This window comes from Neovison vison, chromosome 2, assembly GCF_020171115.1.
Source record: "Neovison vison isolate M4711 chromosome 2, ASM_NN_V1, whole genome shotgun sequence".
In the NCBI taxonomy this organism is placed as follows: Eukaryota; Metazoa; Chordata; class Mammalia; order Carnivora; family Mustelidae; genus Neogale; species Neogale vison.
In genome coordinates, this window is record NC_058092.1 from 206,971,163 (window position 1) to 206,984,078 (window position 12,916).

Sequence of the window (12,916 nt, forward strand, 5' to 3'; positions counted from 1 at the left end):
GGAATATGTGTTATTGACAAGTTCTCCAGGGCAATCTGGTGTTTTACTCAAGGCTGAGAACTGCCTATCTAGTCCAATCTTGACTTTCTGATGAAACACTGTCTCAGAGAAGGAGGGTGCTTTGTGGGTCGGCAAGAAAGCGAAGGAGGGGGCACCTGGGTGGCTCAGTGGGTTAAGCCTCTGCCTTCGGCTCAGGTCACGGCTATCTCGGGGTCCTGGGATGGAGCCCTGCTTCGGATGCTCTGCTCAGCAGGAAGCCTGCTTCTCCCTCTCCCACTCCCCCTGCTTGTGTTCCCTCTCTCTCTGACTCTCTCTGTCAAGTAAATAAAATCTTTAAAAAAAGAAAGAAAGAAAGCAAGAAAGTGAAGGAGGCCTAGGCTTTCAAAGGCAGTGGTCATGAGGGCCCCTGCCCCTTTGGCTTGTGTGCCATGATTCCAGCCAAACTACCCATTCCAAGATTCTCAATGCTCCGTCTTCCTAAGGGAAATCCAGTGGTCTATTGGCCTGGATGTCTTTATTTTTCCTTATCCTCTGTATGTGCTCTCTGCCTTGAATCTAATGATATGTTGGCTTTGGAAATGGGAAATACTAGCAAGACCTCCAAGTGGACAACAGTGGTGGCATCCAAACCAAGGTGACAGATCAGGGATTTGCTCAGAAGAGATGAAGAAAGGATCAAAGACAGCCTTGGAGAGCATTCTGTAGTCCAGAAGTAGGGGGGAGCACTCAGAGAATCTAATTAATGTTGCATCTCCCAAACCAAGAAACCAGTGAAAGAAGGAATGGCATACCCCTTAGAGATTGAATTAGTATCTCGTAGTAACCTTCACCTTCTTGTATATTCATTCATTCATTCATTCATTCAGGCTCAGTATATTCATTTAACCCCAGGATCAGCACACCTTCCTCAACAATGTTTTAACAGGTATTTACAGGTAAGTCTCCTGAAGAAATCTTCCCCATTTCAGAGGAGTACCAGGCTCTGACCTCCTTATTTGATTCAGCCAACATTTAGCCTGTCTGCAACGGGCGTGGTGCCGTGTAAGACCCTAGAGATAGAGAGAAGAGTAGTGCAGGGCCCAGGGTTAGCAGAGCCAAGGCGATGGATGCAGATCAGTGACAGCCCAGTGAGGTCAGTCACCCCACCGTGGAGAGAGGAGAGGCTTTCTGAAGGAGGTGATGACTGAGCTAGGTCTAAGAAAACAAATAAGATTCAAGTATTAATGGTGTTTGTTCCCGGACTTATGGCGAAGGTAAATCATTAAACAGAACGTAAAGAAAACGGCCTGGGTTATACAAATCATTTTCTGATGACAAAGGGTGAGGGTGTAGATAAAGGGCAGCAGCGCGGAACCAGATCCCAACACAGTGGAAGGCGTTTCTTCATAGCCTCCTAACTTGCCGTCAAGAGTCACGTAGCCAACAAAGATACAGAAAGCAGACTGTTCTGAATGCAAAAATACAAAGGAGATATAACAGAGGTTTTAATTAAATTTTTAAAAAAGATTTAATTAATTAATTTATTTATCAGAGAGAGAGAAACAGAGAGAGCACAAGCAGGGGGAATGGTGGGCAGAGGGAGAAGCAGGCTCCCCGCTGAACAAGGAGCCAGATGCGGGACTCAATCCCAGGAACCCCGGGATCAGGACCTGAGCTGAAGGCAGACGCTTAACTGGCTGAGCCACCCAGGGGCTCCTAAGTGGAGGTTTTTTTTTTTTTAAGATTTTATTTATTTATTTGACAGAGAGAGAGAGCACAAGTAGGCAGGGAGGCAGGCAAGAGAGGGGGAAGCAGGCTCCCCCCTGAGCAGAGAGCCCGATGCAGGGCTTGATCCCAGGACCCTGAGATCATGACCTGAGCCAAAGGCAGTGGCTTAACCCATTGAGCCACCCAGACGCCCCTAAATGGAGGTTTTAATGAAGGAGAAGAAAAATGTCAGCTTTGCTGTTTGCTTCACAGCTACTGCAGACAGTGCCCCTGCCACCGTGCACAGAGGTATGAAGCTGTGCATTTTCCCTTGAGTTTTATAAGGTAGGGGTAAGCAGCGGGGGAGCTGATCCTGGAGGATGAAAGAAAAGCTTCCAGAATATATTATTTTCCATACAAATTTAACAATCACTCACATTCACACATATGCGATAGTACAAATTCCCTTCTCTTGAAGAGTCCATTCAATTCAATGGAAATGAGTCTGTTTACTGGAGATCAAAAATAAAGCATCGGGAAATTTAAACTTTATTTTGTTTTACATCCTGGGCAATGTCACAGAAGCCTGTTACTCTGGAAAGACAGGAGATGGAAGTGACGTTCCCTGCCCACACCCCCACCCCCCAGCCTCCATTCATTATAACCAACTCCTCATCTTCATTTGTAACTCGCATCAGTGCGGATGTTTTCTGAAGCAAACACACGTCCGTCCCCCTCCCCCCACATTCAAGAGCAGAGTGGTCCCATGAAACCTTTCCTAAGCCAAAATGGTATAAAGCGAAGAAGCAATTACCACTGATTTATATGGAAAAAATTTTTTTGAGCATTTCCAGACCCAAAAAAATAACCTTTCTTAGACTCTTCTGATACCTGGAGGGCACATCTTGCTAACCGTGCACAAAATAAACTGAGACAAAGCACAGTTGTTCCCAGACACAAAGTTTTGTCAGACTGATGCCGAGATGCTGAGTGTAGTTTCTGAGGAAGGAGCGTGGGCACTCTCACTGCCCAAGGGGCGCATTACCTCTCTAATGGCTTTCTTTCTGTCATTGAACACGTTGGTCTTTGTGAAAGCAAAGTGGCTGTAACATGAACTTTCAAAAAGCAGGGGATATTTATAACAAAACGCTGACACCATTGGGACATTTGTTGTTTGTTTAAAAAGAAGTATGGGATCAGACGATCCCAGTTTCACAATGTTAAGGCTCTGGCCTGTCATCTCGATAATTCCTTTGGTTCCATCCTCATGCTCACAAAATGGCTGCTGCAGTTTCAAGCACCACAATCTAGTGAGTAATTTTTTCAAAAACCAAGAAGCAGACAGCTAGCCTGGGTCATGAATAAGTACTCCTATGCACCTATCCCCTTTTCCATATCAAACGAGACGTGTTGGAAAGGAACACAGCCATCCAGAAACCTGCCTACCTCAAATCCCGTTGACTAGCACGGGATTACGTTGTGTATTAGAATGGGTGGGGCTAAGCTTTGGTGTTTGTTAAACAAACCCTGAAGTGGCTCAGCACAACACAGGTTTATTTCTTGTTCTCCTCACGACTTTTGTGAGCTGGTGGCCCTCCTTTATCTTGTAGCTCTACCCCTTAGGGACATGAGACCATTAATGTCACCATAGCAGGGAAAGAGGAAGAAAGGTGAGGGCCCAGGCTCTTGATCGCATAAAACTGTGGCAGACTCTGTTCGCATCCCTGTTGGTTGGATGCAAGTCCAGTGGCCCACCTCCTGCAACGCGGCTGGGATGGACAATCATCCCCACAAAGGACACCGTATGAAGAACCCACAACACTGTGTCCCACTGAAGGCCGCCCCAGATGTCAGAGAGGGAGGGACTTGGGAACAGCTGCTGGGTGGGAATCTGCCACCAGGTCTCATGTCCATCTCCTCCCTCCCCAGGCCAGGAGGTCTGGTTAAAGACACACAGGGAATGTTCTCTGGGCTTCCATCGTCCCCACCCCCAACCAACTGTAAGCTTCTAGAGGCCGGAGGTTGGGTCCTCTTCCCTTCCCATCACTTGTGCCCAGACTAGGTCTAGGAGTACCCAGACTAGTACTAGGAGTACCATAGTAGGTACTCATGGATGTTTTTAGAACAAGTGAATTAAAGCTCTTTTAGGAACAATGATATCAACCATTTGACTATCTTTAAGAAATGCCTGGCTTATACCTAAACACCTAAGCTTTAGAATTTCCAGGAAGTCACAGAGGGACGAGAAGTATGACTCAGCCCTTAAACAAACATGGGTGCGAAAGAGACTGCACAGCAGACTTCAAGAATGTGGCCATAAATTGAGCAAATATTTGATCAATGACATCAACAAATGTAAAACATTTCTTTAAGGAAACTGACTTTTGGAAACTCACTTGGAATGCCTTCAGTCTGATCTTGGCACTTTAACCCTAACTACATCTCCAAGGTTGGAAGTGTTTAAAATCTCTCAAATGCCCAGAGAAGTTGTCACAGGGATGGTGGTCGAGGTGGGGGCTAAAAATAAAAGGTAGTTTGATGCATACAATTTAAGAAACCTAATTAAGGAAGCCAGAGAAGTGAGGTCTCATTGTCCCTTCATCAGCAGGGATTATCACCACCTTATGGTTGAAATGTATGAGGACTGTGTGCCAGCTACTGGGCTCAGGACTTTATATGCATTATTTGCTCTGATCATGTCAACAGTGCCATGAGGCGAGTCCTGTTATCATGCCCATTTTACTGATTGGTATAATAAGGCTGAGAGAGTTTAATAATTTATCTGAGCTGATGTAGCTGCAAAGAGAGACTGGTAGCAAAAATTGAGAACCAGGCTGTCTGTTTCCAAAAACAACACCTTTTAACTGTTAAGCTTTGAACTTGCTCCAGATTCAAGGTACTGGAAGAAAATTTGGCAGGTGTTTTACTCATCCATTATTGTGTGACAACACAGCCCCAAACCTAGGGCTTAAAACAAAAATGTATTACTACCTCTCCTAGTTCTGTGGCCAGCTGGCTGGTTCTCTCTTGGAGTCTCTTTATGATTTCAGATAATCTTGTGGCCAACTTCAGAAATCACAGTGTCACATCAGTCGGTCTACCACTTAGAAATGGGACATAGGACCAACCTAGACTTGAGGGGGAAGACCTGCCCACTAAGGAACGAAGGCCAGGAAGCATCCTTCACTGGGGCCATCTGGTAGACTGACTACCATGGTGGACAAACGCCCAGATGTGAAGCATTCTGGGCAGCTGTGCAGGAGCTGGATTCTTAGAAAGGACTTTCACACCCACTTCTTGTTTGATCCTTCCTAGCCTAGGAGGCAAACAGGCTGGGGCAGGACTTGATTTCTATTTCATAGACGTGGACGCTGTTGCTTAGTGAAAGTAAGTAGCTTACCAGAAGTCACACAGCTTCTAAGCGCAGAAGTGAACTTTGATCTTCTGAGGTGTCACCAGCAGAAAGTAATCAAGGGGAAGTAATTATGGATCTAAATTCCAAATGAAAAAGGTTTATCAAAATGGTAAGATTTCTTAAAAAGATATTATTTGTTTATTTGAGAAAGAGAGCACAAGCAGGGGGAGAGACCCAGGGAGAAGCAGACTCCCTGTTAAGAAGGGAACCTCAACATGGAGCTGGATCCCAGGATCCTGGGATCATGACCTGAGCCAAAGGCAGACACTTAACCAACTGAGCCACCAAGCACCCCCCAAAACTGTAAGAGTTTTAAAACATAACAACACCTCCTCTCATAGCTGTTGCAGGAGTAGATGGTGTCTCCTCGTCATGGGAGTATAAATGGGTGCAATGTTTTGGATATGCAATAGATACCAAAGCCTTAGAAGGTTACAAAATATTTGAACCAGAAATTCCCCATCTAGAAAATTTTCTTAGGAAATAGTCATGAATATGGACAAGTAGTTATTAGGATGTGTCCCATAGTATTTTTGCTAATAGGGAACAATTAGCAATAATCCAATGGCTAATAAGAGGGGTTTTGTTAAACAATTAGAAATAATCCAAATGGCTAATAAGAGGGGTTTCATTAAACAGTGGAAGACTGTTCTGCCATTAAACTAATGTTGTAGGAAAATATTTAATGCCACATAAAATGTGTGGGGAAATTTATGGGAAAAAGCAGATTTCAAAAGAGTATTATGTCACTCTTATTTTAATAAAACATAGTATGTCCATACACACAGAAAAAAAAAAGATATAATACCAAAATGTTCATAGTAGTTATTTAAGGACAGTGGGATTATAAATCATTTTTCCTTTATTTAATTTTTTTCTTCTCTATATTTTAAAATGCTTATAGCATAGGTTACTTTTGTAATGAGTTTTTTAAAAGGAACACATAAAAGGGAGTTAGGAAAATATGGAGGGTTTTAAGCTCATTTTCAACCAACAAATTGGAAGATATACATAGGAATAATATGATCTCTCATACTTAACTCTTCGAAGGGGTATTCTTTTTTAAAGATTTTATTTATTTAATTGACAGAGAGAGATAAAGCTAGAGAGGGAACACAAGCAGGGGAAGTGGGAGAGGGAGAAGCAGACTCCCGCCGAGCAGGGAGTCAGATGCAGGGTTCCATCCCAGGACCCTGGGATCATGACCTGAGCCAAAGGCAGAGGCTTAATGGACTGAATCACCCGGATCCCCTTCAAAGAGCTTTTTAATTCAAGGTCTAACTTGATATTTACAACAACTCATCAAGGGAGGTTGGAGATGCATTATTACTTTTATTTGCAATAGAAAAGTGAGGCTCTAAATGCTGAAGTTGAAAGGTAACCCAGCTAGTGACCCAAAGTAGAGTCCAGTTTCACGAACTCCATGATGTTACAGCGGCAGACGCCTGCGCATACTTTGTCCCCTGCTGCAGACCCCTGTTGTTCGCCTGCCCAGCATCCCTTCCCCCATCTCTGGTCTCAGTTCTCTGACTCTACTGAGGACTCTCCCCTCCCTCAGTCTCAGGCCAGATCCCAGGGATGGGCAGGCGACCCCAACCCAGCCCGCGATAGCCATCCTTGGGGATTCTACCAAAAGTACATGAAGAGTTTGCGGAGTCGGTAGGAAGTAGGAAGGGCTGCTGGGGCCTCTGTGCTCCTGCTGGGGGACTGACGGGCTGCCTAAAATAAGACCAACCAGAAAAACAGAGTCAGGAGGCACAAACAGACGCCCAAACCCATCTGTTCGGTGCCTGGACCCCGGCGCGCCTCAGGCGAGATCATGGACTTTTGTGTACCTGAGCCAGGACATTTCTTTTTCCTCTCTTTCTTTCCCTCCACCTCTTTCCTCTTCTCTCCTCCCCCCACCTCCTCCTTGCTCTTCTTCTTTTTGCTCAAATTGAGTTGAATTCCTCAATTCAAGTTTTAGTTGAATTGAGAAGCTTTAGAAGACTCCGGATGCTCTCCCATCTCAGTGTCCTCACCTGTAAAGTGAAGGCACTAATGGTACCGGTCACCTGCCACACGGGATCGCTGTGCGAGTGACATCAGCGGGTGCCTGTGAATGCTGGTCACACAGGAAGCATCAGCAGATGCTGCCCATTTTTTTTTTTTTAAGGAATTAGAAAAAACTAAATCCAGAAAATCTCATCCCCCATCCCAAAAAGAAAAAGAGACGAAGACTGCCCCATGCACCAACCTATAGAGAAAACAGCTGAGAAAAGAGGGAGCGCCGCGGCAACGACTTCCTCCGGGAGATGTTCTTTCCTCACTTCCGGTCAGGCAGAGGCTGGGCCAGCAGTGGGGCTTGTCCCCATCTCCCTGGGTGGGAACCAGCGACCCCTCCTTCCTCACACGCTCCCTCCCACTCCTTCCCTCCCACAGGTCCTCTCATCCACCCGTGCTGTGTGATACTGGGCCCCATTCTGTTGGCAATTGCTAGAAATAGCAAGCGTTGCCAGAGAGGAGGAGAACGGGGAGGTGAAGTAGTTGGCAAGACAGAAATGGCTGATTTTGCAACGCGGCCTGGGGAGAGAGAAAGTAAACTGGGAGAAAGTTAGCCAGGCCTCCTAGCCTCATTCCTGCATTGGTTGTACGAAGAAAGGAGACGGTGTCTGCGCTTAAAGAATGCTCGGTTAAGGCTGCTCGTTTTCTGAGGCGGTTGGGACTCATGAAGCTGGGCCAGAGGGCTCTGGGGCTGAGCAAAGTGTTAGCACAAGAGGAGCAATGTTCCCACATGAATCCAGTCTGCTGGATTAATCAGCAAAGGTATTACACAGTTCGAGGGGTCTCTGACGGGGAGGGCCAGAGAACAGGTCTCAGAGAGTTCCAGTCCGGAACAATGTCCTCACAATGGGGGCTACCCCAGATCATGGGCACCATGAATGGCTCATACTGCTGGTAATGGCCACTGGATGCTAGGAACCCCACAACTGTGCCCTAAACCCTTATCCCAAAATGGAGTCTGAGCAGCCTCAAGTTCCTCATGTCCTCTTCTGGAGACCAAGCCTGTCATGGTGTCTGAACGGCTAGGCCTAGGGTTTATGCCTTGTTGTGAGCCAGCATTAGCCTTTGACCTTGGGGAGGTGGGGCTCATAATGTGGGAAACTTCCCAATCACGGGTGGGGTTTGAAAGGACAACCGTTAGGGATGTGTCCATCACCTCACAGCATTTCTACAGGTGTATGGTTGCTCATATGATCCGTGACTCCATTCTGACATGCTTTATCCTTAAAAATGCATTCAAGCCCCACCAGCAACGGGGCCCAGACTGCTCATTTGGGGTCACTCAGCACCTCCGAGTTCCAAATGCAGCTCCAAGTACCACCTGCTCACCCCTTCTTTCTTGAGGCTCTGCTCCTTCAAGTCATTATCGCCCGCCAGACATGGGCACAGACCTCTTTCTACCCCTACCCTCTGATACGGAGAGCTGAAACGTTTTTCAGAGACGTACCAGGCCCTTGGGGAAGACCCTTTCCCTAACGCAACAGAGCAGTTGGCTCTGACTTGTCACATCCTCCTCCTAGGACTCACCTCTGGTTTTCCCTCTGCAGAAATAAAGGCCTTTGAAAGTGTCCTCAAGAATAAATTCGGCCACCAAACCTAAAATGCAAGGACAGAAGTAATGTTTTTTAGACACTGGGTTTTGGTTGGTCCCAGATGAAACCCCATTTGAGGGGACAGAGTTGGAAAACTGCTCTAGTAGTTTTCTCCTTTAGAAAAGCCTAGAAAGCAGATTAATGGTAGTGTGCCAGAGTGGCCCCCGCCTCCCACATCCAGGTGACCATGCCTGTCAGGACCCCCACAGACCTCACAAGAGGAGGCAAAACTGGGTAAAGGATCCTTTCCGGGTCTGCTCTGCACCTTCTGGTGATGTTCACGTGCTGCCTGCCTTTGCACTTGCCCTGCCCCCGCCCTGCCCCCCACCCTGGGCACTTCTGTCTGGCACTCAGTGCTCCTCTGTGGAACGACCAACCAGCTCCTCTGTGAATTCTGCCTGAGACCCCAGGAGAGACACCTGCTAACCCCAGCTATCTTACTCTAAGAACCCTGTGAGTTACTCGGTTTTATATTTATCTGTGTTTTTCTTTTAGGACAAAGACAATATATCATTTGTTGTGGGGTCCCCAATAACTGGCAGAGCTTTTTGAGTGGAAAGGAGGAAAAATGGGTGGATGGATGGGCGACACACACGGACTGTCGCACCACACCTGAGTTTTGAGGAACAGTGGTTGCTTCAGCGAAAGGCCACGAGGGGGCAATGTGGAGCAGCTTTTCAAGGTCTCCCGAGACTCTTCCACCAGACCCTGGCTGGTGAGGTTTCTAGAACTTATTTGGTTCAGCATTTTCTTTTTTTCTTTAAAGATTTTATTTTTTTACTTATTAGACACAGAGAGAGGGAACACGAGCAGGGGGAGCGGGAGCGGGAGAAGCAGGCCTCCCACTGAGCAGGAAGCCCATGTGGGGCTCCATCCCAGGACCCTGGGATCAGAGCCTGAGCCAATGGCAGACGCTGAACCGATTGAGCCACCCAAGTGCCCCTCAACATTTTCATTTGAGAGAGAAGAAGCTGAAGCCTGAGGGGGTGAAGGTTGTGCCCAGGGACACACATCTCCTGAGCTGGCCTCATGAGTGGGTACAGCATCTTTTCATTATGAAAGCCTGTGCTCCCAGCTCCCTGGGCTCCGATGGCCCGAAGCTGCCAGGCGTCCGGCAGCCAGCTCCAGTTTCTCTGCAGCCCTTGCCCGAACTGGCTGGCTGCCGGCTGCTGGTGGTGACCCTGTGCCGCACAGAGGAGACAAACCACTGAGTATGCCATTCAGGGCGGGCCTACCGTGTCCTCTGGCCCCTCCGTGGGGACCTTACTAACTCCCTCTTTCCTTGACATGTCTCTTCTGTCCTTTTGGGCCTACATCACCTGGGCTTATATTTCCCAAGAAAGGAAGGTCCCCGTACTCAGAACATGTCCAGTATCATGCTTCTTTCAAAATGTACTTCTTTTTTGTACCACGTCCTCTAGCCCCACTGTTTAATTCCCTCTGTTTCTTTGGGGAGGGGGCAGGTGTTTGGAAGAATGCCAGCATGGTGATGAAGCTCCCTCCCTCCCTTCCTGGCCATCCACACACTGTCGCAGCAGGCTCCTGAGGTCCGAGTTTTAGATGGCAGAGGGAAATATCCAGAGTGCACATGAAACCTCAAAATTTCCTTTCCATTCATTTGCTCATTCATCTATTTAATTATTCAACTATTAAAAATGTTAAGCATCCGCTATCTGTTAGGTGCTGAAAAGAAATTCAGTCTTACATTTATTACGCCCCTGGGCACTTATGTGCCAGGCACTGTGCTGAAGGCCTGACATTCACTATCTTTACACAAGCCTGTGAGGGTTAGGGTTATTATTCCTATTTTACAGATGAGGCTACAGAGCTCTAGAGAAATGATGTCACTTGACCAAGTAAACTACAGAACCAGGAGTCAAGCTGGTTGGAAGGTGCCACCCGAAGGGTCAGGCATTTCCATTGAAGTTCACTGTTGGGCTTGTGGTTGCTCGTGCCCAGAACTCTCCCAGAGTCTGCACCCTCCACAGGCAGGTGTGAAGTGGTTAAGCACAGAGCCCCAAGGGATGAGCGAGAGCTGCAGAGACCCGCCCTGGGCCTGGGTCTCTGTTTAGTTAAGTATATTGTAGCTTTCTGTCTCCTAGGGTGCAATTCCAGAATGTTCCATCAAGTTCAATTCTGCAATTGTATATTAATATTCTGTGTGGGACCCAACATCCCCTCAGAGATGTGGCTCAGAGAAAGGCCCCTCTAGGGACACTGGGATGGGAGTCAGAAACCTGGGTCTGCTTGACTGGGGCCTACCGAGCCATGTGAGCTGGACCCTTTCCTGCTTCCTTGTAAACTGGGAGACTGTAGTACCCCATGCAAACTCTACCATGTGCCTCAGAGCTGTCCTCAAAACAAGATAAGAGCACGTGTGTGGAACAAGGTCTTCTCTTGTATGACTTAAGCGTCCTTATTATCTCCTTGAGCTGGGCTGCGGTGCTTTTGACTGGACCCCCAGAAGCCTAGAGCAGTAGTTCCTGGCCTTATGGACTGAACAGGTCAGTTTTCTTGTTTTATATTTTCTTGTTATAAATATAAAGAAAAACATTTTCTTGTTATAAATCTCCATGAGTCCCATAGGATTGTTTCTTTTTAAAAATGGCTGCCACAAACACTCTGTTCTAAACGAAAAAGAAGTTTAACAAAAAAGTAGGTAGGACATAACCTCCAATAAAAAGTGGATATATTTAGCTTTGCAAAAGAAATTACACAGTCTCTATTTTTCTCATTTTGTTTTAGGTCAGTGGAAACTGAAGCAAGGACTGGCCCCCGGGAGCTGTTGCCAGAGAGTGTGTGTGGTTTACGGGGTGTCCTTCGACCTCGCAGCCGAGCCTTCCCTGAGCAGTGAGAGGTACACTAACTGCGTCACGGAGCAGTCATGTGTGTCGGGGACCTGAAGGACAGCATAAAAAAATAATGTTCCAGGAAATGTTTTTAATGGGTATTACAGAATAGTGTGTGCAGCAGGACCCCCAACTTGTGACATACCTGATCGCCTACGAGCAGCCTCCAATGCACAGGAAAAAACCGCCAGAAAGCTATACAGCAAAATCCCATGGGGTTGTCTCTGCATGGAAGAAGGACGGCGGGTTTATTTTCTCCGAGTGGTTTCTTGCATTTTCCAAATCTTACTGTTTTGTAATCAGAAACATAGACCGAATAAAGTAGCCAAAGGGGAAAAAGTGGCGCAAGAAGAGTTATGCCACACGCTGTGTGAGACGCTGGCCTCCCCGGGACCTGGAGAGCTTCGTGAAGCCACATCCTGGACTGCGCTGGGACCACTCACCTCCTGTCTTTGCTTCTCTCGGGCTGGGCCTGGTGTCTGGCTTGTGGGGAGCGTCCCGTCTGTGCAAGCTGAGCGGACTGCTTTCCTTACCAGGCTGGCCAGTGTGGCTCCTGGCCAAGAGAGGCCACAGAGACAAGCTGTCACTTAGGTGGAGATGGGCCATTCCTAAACTGTTGTCCTTTCTGATGCAGACATTTCTGTTTGAAGCCTTTGGTGGCTTTTGTCTCTCCTCAGGATGCTGGAACAAGGCAACCACCAACAATCCTTTTTGAAGTTTAGGCTCCTATCTTAGAGGCAATCTGGCCGTTAAATGAAGACAGGGTTTGGGAGGATCTCTTCCCCACTTCCCCTTGATTAGGCTTCTTGCTGATGAGTGGCAGGAGTTACTTCTGGCTAACTTGAGCAAGCAAGAAATGCATTGGAAAGCCTTCTGGTAACTCCCAGTTTAGGCCGGAAGATGAGAGCCCACTGATAAAATGGGCAGGACCCAAGCCATGAGGACCACTGATAAGGGCCCTGAGCCTTGTCTCTTATACTCATGATTCTGAGTCTGGACAGGTTCACGGAGAGGGTTCAGAGCTCGGGCCCTGGAGCCAGACTGCCTGGTTTCAGATCACGTTTACCAGGACCTAAAGCAAATTCCATGACTTTTCTATGCTTCCGTTTCCACATCTGTAAAATAGAGATAAGAACCAGCTGGCATTCGTTATCTCTTGCTGTGAAACAAATTACCCCCAAACCTAGTGGCTTATAACAACAATAAACATTTATTGCCTCAGTTTCTGTGGGTCAGGTATTCAAGAGCAGCTTAGCTGGGTGACTCTGTCGCAAATTCTCATGAGGTTCAGTCACGTGTGGGTTGGGACTGTCATATCTGAAGGCTCAGCT